Source organism: Armigeres subalbatus, chromosome 3 (assembly GCF_024139115.2).
Source record: "Armigeres subalbatus isolate Guangzhou_Male chromosome 3, GZ_Asu_2, whole genome shotgun sequence".
In the NCBI taxonomy this organism is placed as follows: domain Eukaryota; kingdom Metazoa; phylum Arthropoda; class Insecta; order Diptera; family Culicidae; genus Armigeres; species Armigeres subalbatus.
The window spans coordinates 276,358,042-276,372,508 of NC_085141.1; the positions used below are offsets into that span (position 1 = coordinate 276,358,042).

The following is a 14,467-nucleotide window of genomic DNA, read 5'->3' on the forward strand; positions in this document are numbered from 1 at the left end:
TTCAGGGGCATTCTAGAGTCCCTTCGAAACCCGCAGAAGGTTACGGCAAGGTGATGGTCTTTCGTGTCTGCTATTCAACATCGTTTTGGAAGGGGTAATACGAAGAGCAGGGATTAACACGAGTGGTACAATTTTCAATAAGTCCGTCCAGCTATTTGGCTTCGCCGACGACATAGATATTATGGCACGTAACTTTGAGAAGATGGAGGAAGCCTATATCAGACTGAAGAGGGAAGCCAAGCGGATCGGACTAGTCATCAACACGTCGAAGACGAAGTACATGATAGGAAGAGGTTCAAGAGAAGACAATATGAGCCACCCACCGCGAGTTTGCATCGGTGGTGACGAAATCGAGGTGGTAGAAGAATTTGTGTACTTGGGCTCACTTGTGACTGCCGAAAATGATGCCAGCAGAGAAATTCGGAGACGCATAGTGGCTGGATATTAGACCGGTAGTCCTCTACGGACACGAGACCTGGACGATGCTCGTGGAGAACCAACGCGCACTTGGAGTTTTCGAAAGGAAAGTGCTGCGTACCATCTATGGTGGGATGCAGATGGCGAACGGTACGTGGAGGAGGCGACTGAACCACGAGTTGCATGAGCTGCTGGGAGAACCATCCATCGTTCACACCGCAAAAATCGGACGACTGCGGTGGACCGGGCACGTCGCCAGAATGTCGGTCAGTAACCCGGTGAAAATGGTTCTCGACAACGATCCTACGGGCACAAGAAGGCGAGGTGCGCAGCGGGCAAGGTGGATCGATCAGGTTGAAGATGACTTGCGGACCCTCCGTAGACTGCGTGGTTGGCGACGTGTAGCCATGGACCGAGCCGAATGGAGAAGACTCTTATATACCGCACAGGCCACTTCGGCCTTAGTCTGAATCTTCTATATAATAAAAATGAAATGGTCTGTGTTCGTATCCGCATAACTCGAAAACGGCTGCATGAATTTTCTTCATTTCTTCAGCAGTTACGTTCGTTATGTTTTCCGACGGGTTTATATGATATTTTTAGATGCGAAAAGATTAAGGTTGAGTAAATAGACCTGTGCGCCGCCGCGCCACGCCGCCGCCGCCGGTGGTTTTACTCACGCCGCCGCCGCTGACGATTTTGGGTCGGCGCGCCGCCGGTCATAATTTTGCCACGCCGATGACTAATAGCAATAAAAAAATCAATTAACTTTGGTCGAGTCGATAACGAGACACTGAAGATGGCCTAATAGTTGAGGTCAAAATACGTATCTCTAAAGCAATACAACGTGATGGAATTAATTAGAATAGTACTAAACTCGTCTTATGACAATTCAAAAATGATGTTAAGGTGGAACTCGTCAGAATTCAATTTCAAATCTACCAAAAGTGATGATGTCTTCAAGTCGATGTAGTGACATATAATATCTTGATTAATCAAATAGTTGGTTGATTGGATTGAGAGTGAATGAGGTTTTATCTAGTAAAATAATACATAAATTGTTTAACTGGTTTTTGGAATTCGTCTAAGTCAAAGCCTTATTCTGTCGGGCACCTAAACTTGTATGTGACTCGCAAAATATGTTTGTTGTAGTACATATGCTTTTGTGAGGGCCTGAATACATGCCCAAAGCTCCTCCCCAATTAATATACGATCTGCCATTGTTGTAGGCAAATCATTGCAGCTCAGCAATATCAAGTTTAGTAGAACATACATTATCTTGATAATATTTTCTTTGTGTCCCGAATAACTGTAAACCACTGTAAACTGTAAACCAGAACTGGAAAGTTGTCTCGCCGCTTAGTATTTAGTAAAATTATTTAGTTGAATCGTCAGGCAGTTTCAAACATAACGAAATTTTATTGTGATTTTTTTTAAATTGTTTAATGCTTTATAGTAAAAGCTTCAGGAAATGTTTCATCAAAAACTTCTAATTCCTGACAATATTCTAAGAAGTATCGTTTCGACATTCATTTAAGATTTCCTTCGGAATTTCCTCCAGGGATTCCTTCGGAAAATATTCCAAAAATTACTTCGGAAATAAATAAAGAAATTTCGTTGGAAATTCCTTCAGATATTCATCCGAAAAGTTTCCTTTAAATTCTTTAGAGAATTACTTCAGACATTCTTTGGAAATTTCTTTATGTATTTCATGCATGGAATATGAAATTTCTAACGATTTCTTCAGAATTTCCATTAACGATTTCTTCAAAAAATCCTTTACGAATTTCCTTCGGATTTTTTAAGGAATGCATACGAAAATGGTTGCAGGAATTCCTACGAAAATTCCGTTGGGAATTCCTTCGGAGACTCCTTAAGGAGTTAGGAGTTTCTCCAAAAATTGCTTAGGAAATCTTTAATTTTTTAAAGCAATAGTTTTGGAAATTTCTATGAGAACTCCTTCGAAAATTTCTCGTTTTGGAATTTCTTTGGCAATTATTCCATGAATTCCTTAAACAAAGTCTTCAAAATATAGCATAAGGAATTTCTTCGAAATTTCCCTAAAGGAATTGTTCAGAACTTCTTCTAGCAATTCCTTGAAAACAATCTCCGGGAATTCTTTCAGAACTTTCTGCAGAAATTCCTTCAAAACTGCCTTCATGAATTCTTTCAGTAATACATTCTGATTTTTCTACGTTTAGTTTTTTTTTATGTCTTTACTAGCAGACCCGACGAACTTCGTTTCGCCTAAAATTGATTTATTCTCTGAATAAATTTCGAGTTATGAAGAAATTGGTGGTTCATTTGTATGGGAGCCCCCCTTCTCCAAGCGCGGATGGGTCTCGAACCATTTTAAGAACCTTCCCCGGCCCCAAAAACCTCTGCATACAAATTTTCACACCGATCGGTTCAGTAGCTTCCGAGTCTATAAAGTTCTGACAGACAGAAAATCATTTTTATGTATATAGATTAGCGAGACTGTCAGCCAAAGGCTGGCTCGTCTCGTAGAAACTCTTTGTTTAGTGTTTATTTCAGTAATTCTTTCAAAAATTTGATTAGTAATGGACGTAATTTTTAAATTATTTAAGGAAAAAAAATTGGAGGAGTACTCAAGCAAATTTTTGGAGGAGTTTTTGAAGAAATTCATGGAGGGTTTTGAAAGGTGCAGGAATTTCCAAATGAATTTTTGAATGCATTTTCTAAAAAGAATCCGAAAGGATTTTCGAAAATAATTCCAGAAAGAACTGCTAAATAAGTTTTTGTAGGTATTTCTAAAAGACCTCCCTTCCACTTCCTAGAGGAAATTCCAGAGGAATCCATAAAAAAAATCTGAAGGAATTTCTACAGGCTTGTTGATGGGTAGAGAGAAAAGGTGTGAAATGTTATGTTACCAAAGACGATTCGATGGATACGGGGAATTGACTGATATCCCATTGTTATTAGCTGTTTATGGCACAGCTTCTTGCAAGGGCAGCTGTTGTATAATTGGTAATACATCCATGTACTCAATAGAAAAGTGTGGGTTCAATCAAGTCCTTCCGACAGCCGAATATTTTTTCGCAAACTCAACAAATTTCCTCCACATATTCCTTCAGGAAGGAAAGTAAAACCCTTAGAGAATTCGTTTAGGTATTCTTCAAAAAATTTCTTAAGAATTCCAAGCAACTTTAAGCAACTCCGACAATCTTAGATTTTTTCGAGAATTCCGTTGGACATTCTGTCAAGACGTCGTTCAGAAATTCCCCCAGGGATTTCTTTTGAAAATCTGCCGATTTTTTTAAAGGTATAAATCTAGAAATTAAATATATATTGAAATTTTTAAGATATTTCTCCAAACATTCGAAGGGTTTCTAAGAGATATTCCAGAACTTCCCTCAGGAATCCTTTAAGTAAAAACTTCCTCCAGGATTTTATTAATCAATTTCTTTGGAATTCCTTCAGGAATTGCTTTGTAGAATCCTCTAGAATTTTTTTCGGTAATTCCCTTCGGATATACCTTCAAAAGATCATTTACAGATTTCTTTTGAAATATCCACAGGAAATGTTTTTGAAGTTCCTTCGAAAATTGTTTTAGAATTCCTCCAAAAATTCTCTAAAAAATCATTCTGATATTCATTAACGGATTCCTTTGGAAATTTCTTTAGGCATTGAAAATTTGCTAATAATTTTTTTTCGGAAATCAATTTGGGAATTGCTTCGGAAGATTCTTTTAGGAATTCCAGCGGATTTTTTTTTAGAAATTATTTTGGAAATTTCTTAGAAATTCCTTAGCAAGCTACTTGACAATTTTTCCTGAAATCTCCATAGGAATTTCTTCAGAACTACCTTAAAACTTCCTTAGAAAATTCCAGTATGTTTGATAATTCCAGGAAAATTTTTTTAGCCATTTCCCTCAGGATTTCTTTACAACATTCTCCATTTCTTGTGATTTTTTTGGGGACTTCGGGAATTCATTCAAAACCCTTTTAGATTTTTTTTCGAAAATACCTTTGGAAATTTCTATGAAAATACCTTCTGTAGTCTGTATGTCTGTAGGGATTTTTCCAAAATTTCTTTGAAAGGTTCCTTCTGATTTTTCTTCGGGAATTCTTTCCGTTCCCTAAGTTCTTCAGGAAAATACTTCAAAAATTTTAAAAACTATTTCATTCCTTAATAAATTTCCGAATGAAATCCAGCAGGAATATTATATGATTTTACTAAATGAATTTCCCAAAGAGAACTTGAATGGATTTTACCTAGAATACCTACATGATTTTTCGCAGAAAAACTCATAGGGTTTTACCAAGATGAGCTCGGTCCCGTGGCACCTATGCGTAGAGTGCTCTAAATCTTTCTTAAATAGGTGTCCAACTAAAAATCTTTCCTCTTCCTCAGCATTCCCAAAGACGTGGCCACGTGTCACCTGTTGAGAGTGCCTTGCTTCCACCTAAGAGATAGTCTCTTACAAAAGGCTATGTTTGTACCACCTATGAATTGCTGAATGCTAATGCTAGATTCTCATTTTCTAAGTAATTGGGAATTTTTAAAAAATAGCGGTTTTCTCCAGAAATTCTTTCAGGAACTCCACTAAGAACTTTTTTGTCATATTTAACTTAATTGAAGGGATAATATTCATTTTGGTTGGCCATCGTGTACCAGTAGTACTACTCAGTCAGTACGCATTTTCAGTTATGTTAATTTCAACAACATTTTGTAATCAGGTACGTCAGTAATTGACTATTGAATGTGCTGTTTGATGATCGGCAACCGTATAATATTTCAATTTTACTGAAATCGATTTTTATACGGGTTATTCGTACTCTGTGAATCCAAAAATCCGCGTTAAGTTAATTTTTTCAGCCATTGATTTTTTCATCCACGCCGGTTCACGCCGCCGCCGCCGATAAAACCCAACGGCGCGCCGCCGTGACGCCGCCGCCGCCGGGGCAAAAGTGACCACCACGCCGCCGCCGCCGATTACATGACCGACACACAGGTTTTTTTTTTTTTTTTTTTTTTTCCAATTTCGTTTATTTGGTAGGCTCAGGCGTGTATAACACTTTACGGAGCCATTGTTCTTTGTGATATATACAATCAATATCATTTTATTATACGGTTAGTAAGAGGGGGGTAGAAGCCAGCGTACTCGTGGTGACTCGAGGTTAGTTAACAATGTTTAAGGATGGACGGGGCTTAGGATTTGGGATCAGGAAATTTCAGTTTCTCATCCGGGCATTTGGGGTCAGTGACGATGTGGCGTGTCGTCGTGCTCGAGGAAGGGTTCGCCTGGGAGCATCTTCCGGATGGCAAGGGCTATGGGGCTCTACGGAACAAAAAGGCAGGGACAGAACAAAAAAAAAACTTTAAAGAAAGAAAAAAAAACAAACAAACAAAATGTTAGATTTTGATGTCAGAAGCACAAAGAAAACTATAAATGGCCTGCATATAGACAACATCACGATCTCCCAAAACACCACGAACTTCCCTGAAGGGTTGTTTACCTCGGGCCACAAGGGTATCCAATAATTGCTCTCTGGAGGCGTCATTTTCCGAGCAGGACCAAACTACGTGATCGATGTCATCATAACCGGCTCCGCACCTACATAAGTTGCTATCGACAAGGTTTATTCTGTACAGATGTGCGTTTAGTGAATAGTGATTAGACATAAGTCTCGACATCACGCGAATGAAGCCTCGACTTAAGTCCTCACCTCTGAACCACGCTCGCCCAGAAACTTTTGGAACTATGGAAAATAGCCACCGTCCAAGATCGTTGTGTGTCCAATTTCTTTGCCAACTTTGAAGAGTACTCTGACGGACTAATGGGAAAAACTCGTTGCTCGAGTATTGTCTATCATAAACTTCACCTTCCTGTGCGCCCACCTTTGCCAGCGAGTCTGCCTTCTCATTGCCGTAGATTGAGCAGTGAGATGGGACCCAAACAAAGGTAATCTTGAATGATCTTTCGACCAAAACACGCATCTGCTCTCTTATGTTTGTAAGAAAGTAAGATGCGTGCTTAACAGGTTTCATCGACCGGAGTGCCTCGATAGAACTAAGACTATCCGAGAAGATGAAATAATGGTCTACGGGCTGATTGGAAATTATCCCCAAAGCGAAGTTAATTGCTGCCAGCTCAGCAACGTAAACCGAACACGGTTCCTGAAGTTTTCGGAAGGTGGTTGAAGTTACATTGAAAACACCGAAGCCAGTGGATCCGTTGATGCGAGAACCATCAGTGAAATATCTGTTGTTGCAATTGACATGTTCATATTTTTCAGAAAAAATGGAAGGGATAGATATTTGTCGAAGATGATCTGGTATTCCTTGAATAGCATGTTTCATGGACAGATCGTATACAATTGAGGAACTGTCGTTGGTGAAGTGAACTCGAGGTGGATTATAACACGGAAGACAAAGATCTGAAGAAATGTAGTTGAGATAGACTCTAAGGAATCTTGAACGACAAGTCAGTTCAAGCATTTTATCGAAGTTATCTAAGACAAGTGTGTTACTTGTTCCACATTTGACGAGTATTCTAAGTGAGAGCTCCCAGTAACGGTGCTTTAAAGGAGTGACTCCAGCAAGCACCTCCAGGCTCATGTTATGCGTCGAATGCATGCAGCCAAGGGCAATACGCAAACAACGATACTGGAATTCGTTCCAATTTGATCAGGTGGCAATCAGCTGCTGAGAGGAAGCAGAAAGAGCCATACTCTAAAACAGAGAGAATAGTCGTTCTATAGAGTTTGATGAGGTCTTCCGGGTGAGCACCCCACCATGTTCCGGAGATAGAACGTAGAAAATGGATCCTTTTCCGGCATTTTTGTATCAAATACTCAAAATGGAGTTTCCAAGTACATTTAGAATCAAACCAGACCCCAAGGTATTTAGAAGATAAAGATTGGTTGATGTCATCATTCAACAGTTTTAGTTTCAGTTGAGCTGGGTACCGCTTCCTAGTAAACACAACCAACTGAGTTTTTTGCGGTGAAAACTCGATCCCTAGATGTCTGGCCCAAACAGTCAGATTATCTAGGGTACTTTGCAATGGTCCTTGCAAGACAGCTGCACTTGGACCTCTTAGAGAGACCACGGCATCATCTGCAAGTTGTCTGAGCGTGCATTGTCCTTCCAAACAATTGTCAATATCTTTAACATAGAAATTATAAAGCAAGGGACTTAAACAAGAATCGGAAGGCCCATGTAGCTATTTCTGAAAGTTGTCAGAGTGCCGAGTGTGAAGTTCATTTGTTTTTCTGACAACAAATTGTACAAGAAATTATTCAAAATAATGGGTAATCCATTACTGTGCAGATTGTCTGACAGTACTTCTATGGAAACTGAATCAAAAGCGCCCTTAATGTCCAAGAATACTGAAGCTAATTGCTCCTTGTGCGCAAAGGCCAGTTGTATATCTGAAGAAAGCAACGCTAGACAATCGTTTGTTCCTTTCCCTTTTCTAAACCCAAACTGAGTATTTGAAAGCAATGCATTTTCTTCGACCCAATGGTCGACTCTTGAAAGGATCATTTTCTCCAATAATTTTCTCATGCATGATAGCATGGCAATCGGTCGGTATGAATTGTGATTAGACGCTGGTTTCCCAGGCTTTTGAATAGCTATTACTTTGACCTGTCGCCATTCAGGTGGCACAATGTTGTACTCCATGAAACAGTTGTACAGGTCAAGTAATCGTCTTTTGCGATATCTGGGAGGTTTTTCAGAAGATTGAATTTGATGTTATCGCATCCCGGAGCAGAGTTATTCGATGAAAGAAGAGACATAGAAAGTTCCAGCATTGTGAATGGTCCACCCAAAGAACCGGGATCAGTGACTGATTCTCGAAATAGCGGTTCTGCTGGTACGGAATCTGGGCAGACCTTTTTTGCGAAGTTGAATATCCATCGATTGGAGTATTCTTCACTCTCATTGGTGGAAATGCGGTTCCGCATGTTGCGAGCCGTTTTCCAAAGTGTTGTCATTGAGGTTTCTCGTGATAGTCCCTCGACAAAACGTCGCCAGTAGCTACGTTTTTTGCCTTGAGAAGATTTTGAGTTTTCTTTCGAGCCTCAAATACTCTTCAAAGCTCGGACCTTCCGTGTTTACGGAAGGCCTTGAAGGCATCAGATTTCTCAGAATACAACTTAGTACATTCATCATCCCATCCAGGAGTGGCTGGTCTTCTGATGACAGATGTACTTGGAACGCGTCGTTTCTGAGCTTCTAGTGCGCTTTTTGAATCAACTCAGTAAGGAATCGATATTCATACAAAGGTGGAAGAGTATCAGTTGATTCAATACCAATTTTTACCGCCGATGCAAATTTTGCCAGTCAATGTTCTTCGTGAGATCAGAAAGGAACATTAACTGGCTCAGATTGTTGATAGCCACTCTTAATTGTGGTGACTATCGGCATATGGTCACTACCATGGGGATCTTGAATTACCTTCCACGTGCAATCTAATGATAGTGAATTTGAACATAAAGACAGATCAATACGGCTTTGTTGACCATTTGGTCCTATTCGAGTTACTTCACCATTGTTCAAAATATTCAAATTGAAATCGTCACACAAATCATAGAAAATAGGCGCTCTATAATCGTCATACGTTTCGCCCCAACCAATACCATGTGCGTTCATATCACCCAATATCAATACTGGAGATGATAGGAGGGAGACTGCGCTCCAAAAATGTCGACGATTAATAGAGGCATTTGGAGGAATGTACACTGAAGCTATGCAAAGATCTTTATTCTTTACATTTATTTGGCAAGCGACGATCTCTAGGCCATTAACAGTCGGAATGGGAATTTTGTAGAAGGAGTAGCAATTTTTGATCCCCAAAAGAACGCCACCATAATGATCATCCCGATCTTGGCGAATAATATTAAAATCGTGGAAGTTGATTTCATCTTCAGAAGAAAGCCATGTTTCACAGAGTGCAAATATATCGCAATCGGAATTGCGAATCAAAAACTTGAACACGTCTAATTTATTTTTCAGACTATGACAGTTCCACTGCAGCACAGTGATTGTATCTTGGGTATTGGCCGTATTATCCATCGAAAGATACAATTCCTGCAAGAAGGGGCCATGAAACAGTCAATTGCTTCAGATAACTTTCCACTGTTGGTATAAAAAGGTCAATGATAGGCCTTAATGAATTCGGAATATTGAATAAATTCGAAAAACGGTCCACAAGGTCCTTAAAGGAGATCAATCCTCGCTTGGATGGAATACTTTTACTAGAAGTGCGAATTACTTTTTTTTCTTTCGTTGATTCTCCTAGCCGGATGTTTCTTCGAAACATCGGATTTTGGCAATGGCGGGAATGTCTTACTGCAACTAGGATCAAAAGAAGCAGTAGGGACAGGTTGCTTCGGGATTTTTAATAAACCCCCATTACCTTCAGATTTTGCCAAGCTTTTATGGATGGTTTTTGTTCTCTTGCGGCGCGATCCCGGGGAAGACGGTTGCTTCCTCTTTTCGGGCACGTGTACCTCCGCAGGATCATCCATATCGGCAGCGTCAGAGTCCAATTCATCAATGGATATGGAATCATAATAATCACTTACACGAACGGTGGCTGAAATAGCAGTCGATGCAGTGGCTGTGGCGGATGTGTCTTGCGACTTAACCATTTCCGCATACGACTGCTTGGAGCGCTGTACCAACGAGCGCTTCACTTTTTGGGTGCGCTTTTTGTACACCGGGCATTCCTGCAAACCATGGGGAGGATTCAAACCACAATAAGCACATTTTGTTGCCTGTTGCTGGCAGGACTCCTCCCTATGCCTTTCAGAACATTTGCCACAACGTGGTTTGTTGTCACAAAACTCGGCAGTGTGACCAAGTTGTTTGCAATTGGTACAATTAAATACCCTTGGCACAAAAAGACGCACCGGAAATAGCATGTTTTCAATATCAACATATTTTGGGAGCATCGAACCGGCGAACGTCACCCGAAGCAAACCTGACTTGGAATATACCTTCTTTCCATCTACCGTGGCTGCTGAATGCAATTCCTTGCAGTCCAGAATATCCACGGTAGACTCCATTGCATTCTTTAGGCGGCCTTTTCCCGCAAGTACATCCTTGCAAGTCAGGCTCGCTGCGTTGATCACACCTTCAATTTCGACCTCTCGCGAGGGGACATAAACCATATATTCAACATTGTACGCCCTGTCGCCAGCAATTTCATTCGCCACCTGGTATGTAGGTGCGGTGATGCGTAGCTTGTTCCTGTTGATCTGGCTAAAATCAAGCTTCGGAAAACGACGCGTCAAATCTCGTTTAATGCCGAGAAAATCTAGGCTTTTTACTTTCTGCCGAAAGTAAACAACCCAAGGCCCAGGCGAAGCCGCATGGTACAATCGAGTGCGCCCTCCATCTTTAGCAGGCACATTGCCTTCTCCAGTCTCCTCCTCCATTCTCACCCCGCAAGGTGGAAGGATAATTTTGCTTATACTAACTTAGAACTAATAGCAAATTAGAAAAAAAAAATAAAAAAAACTAATTCGATTATTTTAAGCAGTCCCACTCTGTATCAAACAGAAGTTTTGCCACTTATCTGCCCCTGCTGCTGTAGGTAGCAGCAGTAACAATAGCCTGCTTCACTGGCGTCGCCAGAAGCAGCTACTTCACTCGCCGACAGCGATCGCCTTGGATCCGTAGGTAGGAGCACCACACAATAGCCTTTTCACTACCGAACACAATCCGCGATGAGACACAGCACACACGTCTGGCTCGTTCGAACTATCGGCACGGAATGACCGACGCACAGGTCTATGAGTAAATCGTGAAAAACTAAACCTAAGAATCGTATGGAAATTTCGCATGGGCAGTTCACAATGCGCATTTTCGCCTACTATGCAGGACAACGTCTGCCGGGTCGACTAGTAAATAATAATAACTAGCGAAAGAAACCCAGCTTTGCCCGGGTGTTGCAAATGTCACAATGTATACTATTTGCCGCACCGCACTCTAGATCAATTTCCGTGCGTTTGTTTTGTTTTCCTCAACAGCTGAACCAAAATTGTATTCTAAGGTTTTTTACATTTCCCCGTCAAATTTACCAACTTTTTGTATATACAAACCTTGCGGATCCCAAAACGAATCGACCAGGGAAAAAATCTTGCAAATCGTTCAACCCGTTCGCGAGTTAAATCGTCAGGAAGGAAATCTCTACTCATTTTTATTATATAGAAGATGATTACAACGTCCGATATTAATCACAACTGTTGATGTGATTTAGTAATTGTCCTTCGTGTCGAATCAATATTCTAACAAATTCATAACAGGATATGTTCCATTAATTTGGTTGGTTATAATTTTCTGTTATATTAACTACTATTGGGGCAAATTTATAACCAAATTTGTTGAAAAAAGCATATTTATAACAAAATAAGGTACCTTCTGATGAATCTGTATCTTTACTTTATTCGGGTAATGCAGTCGATTTGCTTCTACTGGATTAGGTGCAATGAATAAAATGTTAATTTGAACGAAATGTTGGGTAAAATGGCATCAGCGTGGGCTATTTGAATTTTCAATGCTATATTAGTTTTATAATAAAAAAAAACCTGCACGTGTTGTACAATCATTTCAATTACTTACATATTTTAAAAGGATATCAGTAATCCTATTTCGTGTCATTTACCCCAGAAACCCGATTAAACAAAAGATACTGAGCATGAAAACACGAACTTTGGAAGGATCTAACATTTATTATTATGGAACACAAAGTGTGGAATTGAATTTTTATTACTTAACAACACTAACGTGAACATTTTTGAACATTTGACTTGTTTCAAGTCAATTTTCCAAGGAACTCATATGTTTAGGCGCTTCTGTAGTAGACACCGAAACTAAAAAAAAATAAAAAATAAAAAAGAGCTCATTATTCAGGCCGGTTCACAATGTAGCACTTTTTTATACAATGTTCAAAATGCAGCACATGATTTACTGCTTTCAAAATTTGTAATAGTTGCAGACGTCAAAAAACGTCGGTTATTTGAGAAAGTTGAACTTACTTAAGCCAAATAGTGAGACAATAAAGCGAGGTATTTTTTGACGGGTTTGGTTGAAAGCAGAAAAATGTCAGATCAGATACCGAGCAGGAGACTATAGTTTGCTATGAACTAGCCTTGCATAAGAGGTAAAATGCCAAAAAATAATATGCAAAACACTTAAGGCATAATATGCTTAGGTATTTCAATACCAAACAAATAATAATTTGTGATGCGTGTTATGCCTTAAGTGTTTTTCATATTAATTTTTGGTATTTTACCTACAAGACTAGTTCATACCAAATTCTGTTATCGAGGTCGTCGTTCCTGCTCGGGATCTTGAACAAAATCTTGCGCGTTCATTTAAGAAAAAAGTTCAAGTATTTGAATGTGCTTAATAATTGAAGTGAACTAGTCATAAGTAAACCAAGTTCACGTATTGTATTTCAGTCCCTGAGAACTCCGAGACATTCGGTTGAAAGGCAGATTTTTGGCGAGTAGTTCTAAGTTATGCAAATTAAAGCCTAAAATTTATACGCTAGCATTGAATTCATTTTGATTAAAAAAAAAGATGAGTTTTATATTCTGTAAATATGTGCATTTAAAAATAGATTCAATATTAGAAAGTATTTTTATTTGTGGCAGTAAACATTCTCAGTGAAAATTTGATTTTAAGGATCGTCAACATTTCGAACAAAATTTACTTCATGAGTATGATTATTAATTTTAAACCCCTTATTCTAGTTCATACTCCATATAACACAACATAAAAAAGATACCACCGCCCGAATAGGGACTTGAACCCTAGACCGTTGGATTAAAAGTCCAACGCTCTACCGACTGAGCTATCCGGGCTTCGAGATTTGTTCGTTCCACAAACATTTTTGCTCGCCTTCACCTATTCATCGTCCTTTTCAAAACAACAAATTCAGGTAAAAAATCGTAACGCTAATAGGAACAAATGTAATCGAATAAGACACGAAATAACAAGGGCCGCAATACATTCGAGATCACCAAAAGCAAGTTGAGTGTGACGAACAGGTAAAATGGATGGAGTATGGTTTCGCATCCTCACCCGGCTCGAGCACATTGCCTTGCGGCGCGCGAAATCTTTTTCAACGATAAGACTGTGTTTAACTAACTACTACCAGCAGAAGCGGCAGTTGCTTACGTTCGAAATGTACCTCCGCCTGGTGATTAATAATGGGAATGGTGATACATATATAGCGTTATTAGAGGGGGGTTGAACTGAAGAGGGCTGCAGAGCAAAAAAAATGTAGCGGATGAATCATCATTCAGCAGATCGATGGAAAGTTAACATCTTGTTACTGAAAACAATATTATAATTTGGTTGGACGTCCGCTAAATAGTACAAAAAGTTTTTTTGACTGTCATAAAAGGTGCACGGAAACTTGCTCATATCTGTTCAACCGTCTAAGACGAGTTAAGTAACCTCCATTTAATTCCACCAATTATTTCGATATCTTTGCAGATACGTATTTCGACCATAACTGTGTGGTCGTCTTGAGTGTCTTGTACTTGACTCGACACAGTTGTGGTCGAAATACGTATCTGCAAAGATATCGAAATAAAATGGAGGTTACTTAACTCGTCTTAGCCAGTTGAATACACTCCACTAAAAAAAAGCTCAAAATATTTTTTTTAGGAACAGAACAACTTTATTTTACAAATACATATTCTTGTTTATCGATTGTTATTGATAAGGGTGCATGTTACGAATTCAATCAACAGTAACATACTATTGGAACAATTTGCAATGATCAGCTTAACGCTAAACTCAACAAGATTGAATACAATGTTCAACACAATCATGACATGCAAAAGAATAAAACTTTTATCAATTGCCGATAACAACGACTCCAATGTCCAGTACGATATATAACTGGTTGATATTGACCCGCTGCTGTTTGCTGGTTAACATTTCACCGAAACTCAACACAAACGAGTTTTGCATTGTAGGATGGAGCTATCAGTGATTCCTGTTTTTATCACTTTATGCTGAGAAATATAACAACATATGTATGTTTGTTATGATTGCA

The 14,467-nt window shown here is 39.4% G+C and overlaps 1 protein-coding gene and 1 non-coding gene across 3 annotated transcripts in view; both read right to left on the reverse strand.

Annotated features, from left to right (window-relative positions):
• LOC134224556 (Kruppel-like factor 3) overlaps window positions 1-14,467 on the reverse strand; it is a 643,489-nt gene that overhangs the window by 228,563 nt on the left and 400,459 nt on the right. The gene's annotated exons all lie outside the window — the stretch shown is intronic.
• Trnak-uuu (transfer RNA lysine (anticodon UUU)) lies at window positions 13,190-13,262 on the reverse strand. Its single transcript has one exon. It is a non-coding gene; the product is annotated as a tRNA-Lys (tRNA).